Genomic DNA, 6,894 nt, shown 5'->3' with positions numbered 1-6,894 from the left:
ATTTAGCCTTATTCCTATAAGAAAGAGAATGTTTTAATAAATTAATATTCTTACCATTCACTTCTTTAATAACACAACAGCATTTTGACAATAAATATTTGAAAGATAGTGGGATACAAGTTGTAACTGCTGTGTGTATGTAGGAAGATGATAGAGCTCTGTGTTAGTCTAGGTAGACTATAGAAACAAATCTACAGAAACTCATATGTACATAAGAAAGAGTCTTTTTTTTTAAAGAAAATTTTGTGGTTTTATTGTATAATGAGGCATCGAAACATCTGAACAAATCAGTATCTGGGCGGTGAGGCGGCTGCTTTCTCCGTCACTTCTTTGGGTTACTAGAGCAACTTGTCAGTAGATTTTTTTAAAAAAAGAAGGAAAAAAAGGGACAACCTTTTGCATTACTTAAGTCTTTCCAAGGCATGCGCTGACACAACACAAACGTCTGTCAGATGCGACTATCTAGTGTCCAAATATCATGCACAGCACCTGGGGGGCAGCAGCGCCCTGCGCCCCTCCCACTGCGGCCTGGCTGATGGATGATGTTTGGAGCATCTGGCGGAGTGTGAATAGTATCGGGAGGAGGAGGAGGGAGGAGGAAACAGCATGAGTGCCTGACTGGGATGAGGTCAGCCAAAGTTGTGCAGAGCCACCCTGAACCTGTCGTTGGTGCACACCCAGGCATCGTTGATGTTCTTTAGGAGGAACATCTGGTGAAAGCCCCTGATGGGGTCTTCGTCGGCCTTCAGCTGGCCCCCAACCACTCTGAGGACGCAGCTATCTGGCGTAGGCTGATGGTCCTGCGACGTGATGCTGTGCTGGATTTTCTGGAACGGAAGGCTAGACAACTTCTCCACAATGGCAGCTTTCCCCTGGAACTGCTGTCCTTCCCACGTAAGGCATGACGCGTCAATGTAAATTGCACTCAGTTGGGTTCTGTCGTTATCAAATAACTGGTAGTAACGCTGAATGAAGCTGAATCCAATCTGATCCCAAATCGGCTTGTCTCCCATTCGGGGGCGTTTCCGGGCTCGTGGAGACTCAAGGGGCTGGCATGATGGCGGCTGTGGCAGCGGCGGCAACCAGCGGGGTCTGCAACCGACTGTTCCTAAGAAAGAGTCTTATATAAAGGGTAAGTGTACGTTAAGAAAGTATCCCAACCCAGTGCTAAGTTCATAAACCCAACATTAGCCCATATTTCCAACACCAATCCACAAAGTCCTCCTCACTTTCACTAAACACATCCAATGATGCCAACTGCAGGAGGAAGGCCAAATCAGTGAGTGTGTAAGCATGTCAGTGCTGTCAGCACCCATGCCTGCATCAGTGTAGGGCCATGTGGCTTCTCCTCAGGGATGTCTCACAAGAAGTTAGCCTTGCAAGCTGAAGCAGGGAACTGGCTAAGGCAGCTGCACCCTGGTCCAACCATCAGAGAGCAAGAAACCCGAGAAAATTTAAAGGTGGGGCTCACTGAGCCATTTATCCCTCTGCCTTTCAATTAATCCCACATGTGTTTACCAGCCAGGTTGGGACAGTAAATCTTAACTATCACAATCCACTTCTTGCCAACTTGGCACCTGTACACAATTCTTTAGCCTAACAATTACAGTTAAGTAATACCTACACCTCAATCATATAATCCTATGAATATATTCTCCCTCCTGTGAAAGTTTGTAAGTCAACCACTTCATGCCTTTATCTTTATCCAATTTCTATATTGCCCACTTATATATACCCAGTGCTCTGAGGAGACAATCATATTTTTCTACATGAATTATCTTCACTTCAGTTGGAACTTTGTGAAGTCCACATCCATAAGCAAGATCATACCAGGACAGGTCATCCATAAAGTCAGGTATAATATGCACCAGTTCACAGGCTCAAAAATCTCTTTATCTGGTCGAGTTCTGGTCAACTCAATGTGGGCTGCCTCACTTAGCCTTCCCAGGGTGCCCATTCATCGCCTTGCCTTTAGACCATAAGCGCTCACCAATACTCAACAAGTCTAGCCCCCTTGTGCTGGGTCATGAAATGTAGACCAGTCAACCGCTTTTGTTTTCTCTTTTTCCTGAAAACCAAGTCCACGAGTATCAGTGGCCAAACTCAAACCATCTCTTTATTGCTGTATTTCTCCCACTTCCACTCAACAAGTAGATCCAGGTGGTCACCTAGCAAGCACGTCAGTCTGTCTACAGGCTCCCTTTAATGTTCATTCCTAGAGCAGAGTTTTCTTCATGGTTCCAGATAGATTTTTTTCCCAGCTTCTGACAAAGACCACTCATTCCTGGATACTCCAAAGGATTGGGTGGGGCATATCTAAAGATCAAATTAATGATTTGAGGCAAGTGGGCTTACAAGCTCTCTATTTTATACTATCCAAAATCTTTCTATAAATCATAGGAAGAAGAAATCAGTATAAACCAAGTAGAATCAGATACTAAACTCAATTCTTAAAACAGTCAAGTTCACTCCTTATTTAGCTTATCTAAATCCTCATCTAAACTATTCAATTAATATAAAAATATAGGATTAAGTCTCTTAGAGCACTAAACCAGATCCAGGCTTTCTGTCAGGCATTTCGATCTGTCAGCCATTTTCCTTAAGCAGTATGGTTTCTGAGAAATTCAAATGGCACTTTCTACCCCAGACCTCAAAATATGCATTAGTCACATTCACTCCTGCCATTTTAAACAGGAATAACCAAAGTTACAAACAGACAAAATAATCAAAGTGTTAACTTCCCATATTCTTTCCAGAAAACAAACCGAGTAAACAGGGTGGCTTTATCTGAACTCGGGCTAGACAAAGAAGAAAAACTACCATGAGGGAGAGGTTAAAAAAATATCTACTCTCTGTTTTATGATTTGTTTCTCCAGTACCCCACTCCTGGTACCATAATTTCTTAGTCTAGGTAGACTAGAGAAACAAATCCATAGAAACGCATACGTACATAAGAAAGAGTTTTATATAAAGGGTAAGTGTACATTAAGAAAGCTTCCCAACCTAGTGCTGCCCAAGTCCATAAGTCTGACATTGACCCATATGTCCAACACCACTCTACAGAGTCCTCCTCACTTTTACTAAGCAAATGCAATGATGCCAACTGCAGGAGAAAAGCCAAATCAGTGAGCGTGTGAGCATCTCAGCATTGTCAGGGGTCTCCACGCAGCTGCTCCAGCACCCAGGGCTGCATCATGGTAAGTCCATGTGGTTTCTCCTTAGGGATGTCTCACTGGAAGTGAGTCTTGCCAATTGAAGCAGGAAACTGGCTAAGGAAGCTACACCCTGGTCCAACCATCAGAGAGCAAGAGAAAATAGAAAAGTGAGGCTTACTGAGCAATTTATCTCTCTGCCCTTCAATTATTTCCACATGTGTTTATTGGCCAGGTGGCACAAAAAACCTTCACTATCTCAAGTTCACTTTAAAGTAAGTAACAATATAGCATTCTGTATATTAATATTAAGAAGTGTGACAATACATTACTGGATTATATGATTGAGTACATGCAAATATTTAATATCATTAAGATTTTTCTTCTAAAACATGCACTGGAGCTATGGTAATAAGATGTGTAAAGAAAAATATTTCAGCTAGTAAACTTACTAGAGCAAGTGGCAATAATTCCCAAACTGTATTGAAAAGTGACTATGGAGTAAACCATAATTTTCCAATTATTTTTATATAAAAGAGAACGTTTTTAAGGTTAAGACTGAAAAATTTGCAAATGTAGAGTATAAAAATATTTATTTTCAATAGAGAGTTTCATATTTCATGAAGCCTGTTAACAGGAAAGTTGAGTCTAAAATGGCCACGGCTTGTGTAAAGATTGCAGTTCCAGAAACCTTTTATAGCAGCGCTTCTCATCCTTCCTAATGCCACGACCCCTTAATGAATTTCTCATGTGGTGGTGACCCCCAAACATAAAATTATTTTTGTTGCTACTTCAAAACTGCAATGTGCGACTGTTATGAATCGTAACATAATTAAAGCATAATGATTGATCATAAAAACAATATGTAATTATATATTGTGAAATATTTATTTGTAATTACAAATAAATGAAATTTTGTCTTGAAATATGTTGTAGTATGGTTAACAGACTTCAAGCCGGTATGTGGGCATAGCTGCATGTGGGCAGGCCTGCCTAGAGAAGGATAGAAGAGTGGTGTCTTGGTTGTTAAGACCATCCAAACTATGTGTTTTCTACTGTTCTTAGCTGTGAAAGGGTCGTTTGACCTGCAGATGGGTCGCGACCCACAAGTTGAGAACCTCTGAAATATAGCGTTGCTATGTGTCAGAGGTACCACCACTAGTCTGTCAGTGTGTTGTGCTGTAGTCTTGTGCACATTGCTCTGATGCTAAATACAGTTGCTGCCAGTATTTCAAGTACCTGGAGGCTCATCTGCATGTTTATACGGAGTTTCCCGAGAAAGAATAGACTGGGTAGAAGGAATAGAGATTAGTCACTGAAGGCCTTCTGGACATCAGTGGAATATTGTCATACACAGTGGAGGAAGATGAGTCCCTCAGGTTGGAAGCACCTCTTAGGAAGAACTTCTTTCCCAAAGAATAGTTCACCTTAATGACGTAGATGAAATAAAACTTGCCGAACCTTCATTTATTGATGAGCTCTAACCAAAATGAGAAGAAACATCTACAAATTTCCATTACAATCAAATCCTTGAAGGTATGAATTATGAATTGATGAAAATTGGAAGTTATCAAAAATAATATTGAACACATAATACGTTTGAGATTATAAGGAACATTTACAATTGGATTTTATTTAAGAAATGTAAGGCTTATACTTATCTTAATATGCCCTCTGTTTTTAAAAGTCAGTATTATATGTAATCGGTTTTAAACTCAAATAAATCTTTATTGTGTTTTAGAAACTAGAAATATATACCTTATCCCTCAAAAGCTTTCTCTCCTCAAAAATTTTTACATTGTGGTAATGCATGTAAATTAAAAATTATTTGCAACTGAACTAAATTTTAATTATAATTAATGAATTCTACTCACAGTAAGTAAACACATATTTGTTATTTATAGATAACATAATTGTGATATTAAAAACATTTACATAATTTATCATCAGCACAACCCAAATTACTAAAGTAATAGCAAACCGGTTCTGGGACTACTCTGTCCCTTCAGTAGATTTAAGACACCTTTTCAAATATCTGCTTCTACTACAACTATTCTATTATCTCTAAAACTATACAATTCATTACATACTACCTAACCATAAGCAGGAAATATTTTCTACTTTAACAAATATTATAACATTTCAATAATACATTGTGATAATATTTCGAAGTTTGGCATAGTTTATTGGGGATGAAATAACAAGGAAAGTGAATTGCTAGACCAAGAAAATTACCTGAAAATATAATGTAATATCCTTTTGGGAAATATTGTGTTATGTATTAGTTTTGTGAATTGGGTATTTACCACAAATAGGGATAGATTGGGAGCCTCAGTTGCATTAGCAGTCTTAAAAACACTCAGGGGCATTTCTACCCTGTCCTTTAGGGTCACTGTGATTTATCTTTGAGTCCATGGTTTGGTTTAAAGTCATGCACTAAATGCTGAATTATAAATAAGGAATACCTGAGATTTGGTCCATTTGAATTATGGTATTGATGAGGAAGATTGAAAGTACATCTAATGCCAGAAAAACAAAAGAAATCTGTTTTTGTAGAAGTATATTCAGCATACTCCTGGTAGTATACGATTGTGACACTGTCTTAAATCTTTGGATATGTTGTCTCGTGGGACTAGCTGCTGGAAAAGGACTCTATGCGTGGTAAAACAGATCTCAGTGAAAACGAGGCAGACCCTCCCCGAGATGTTTGGTCACAATGACTTAAAGGTATCAAACGTAACAACCCTTGTGAGAGTTGCGCAGGAGTTGGCAGTGTTTCATCTGCTGGGCATAGAAGCACTCGGAGTTAGAACTGACTCAATGGCACCTAACAACAATTAACAGGATCAATCCATAAAACAGATGTTAAATCATTATTTTATTGTAGAAATTATGCAGGTGCTTGGTGAATAAATGTCTCTCCCATCATCTAGGGTTAAAAATCCTTGGGAAGTTGAGTTAAATTCCACAGTTAAAATATTTGTATGTGTTTACTCTAGTTTTTATTTTTAACATAGGAGATTTCTGTGAAGATATAGATACATATTTAGATAAATACACTGTATAGTATTCTTAGAAAAGACAGATATTTAAATTAAATATCAATTAATTTAAAATTGATCATTCATCAGGTGTAATATGTGATAAATTCAATAATATAACATTTTCTATTAATATCAAATTTACTTAAGAGTTAAAGCAATTAATTAGACAATTTAGAATATGGAATGTAGCTATCGCTTGATAAATGCTAAATGCTGTGATCAAGTTTCATAGACCTATTATCTGTATTGATCCCATTTAGAATAAAACTCTTCTGCTTTTTATTTCCACTTGCCTGTGTGAAATATATTTACTGAAGAGAGAGTAAACATATTATTTCCTTCGTTTTCCATAATATATAATCTACCATTTGTCATTTATGCACAGAAAAATTAACTAAACATAAAAAATCCATGTGAGTCTTAACTCTATTACAATTGTTACAGAAAATAAATAGAAAATATTGCAGTGTGTTTATATGTTGGTTATCATATTATTTAATTGCCTGGATGTAAATTGTTTTTACCATTACTTGCCATCAAATTATTTCTGATTCACATTGATTCACAGATTTCCTGCATAGAGTTGTTAACAGCTAATTCTGGCAAGCAACCTTTTGGGGCAGGTTTCCACAAAGATGCCTCTGAGTGGCTTAAAACTGACATGCATTTTGCTAGTATTTGAGTATCTAAAAATTTGC

General features: G+C 37.8%; 1 pseudogene; it reads right to left on the bottom strand.

Moving 5' to 3' along the window:
• Positions 1–454: 454 nt before the first annotated feature.
• LOC142460900 (nuclear transport factor 2 pseudogene) lies at positions 455–1,013 on the bottom strand (annotated as a pseudogene).
• Positions 1,014–6,894: the final 5,881 nt, after the last annotated feature.

The sequence above is a fragment of the Tenrec ecaudatus genome, chromosome 11 (assembly GCF_050624435.1).
Source record: "Tenrec ecaudatus isolate mTenEca1 chromosome 11, mTenEca1.hap1, whole genome shotgun sequence".
In the NCBI taxonomy this organism is placed as follows: Eukaryota; Metazoa; Chordata; class Mammalia; order Afrosoricida; family Tenrecidae; genus Tenrec; species Tenrec ecaudatus.
The sequence above is the reverse complement of the archived record's forward strand: the minus strand, read 5'-3'. Positions and strand labels throughout refer to the sequence as shown.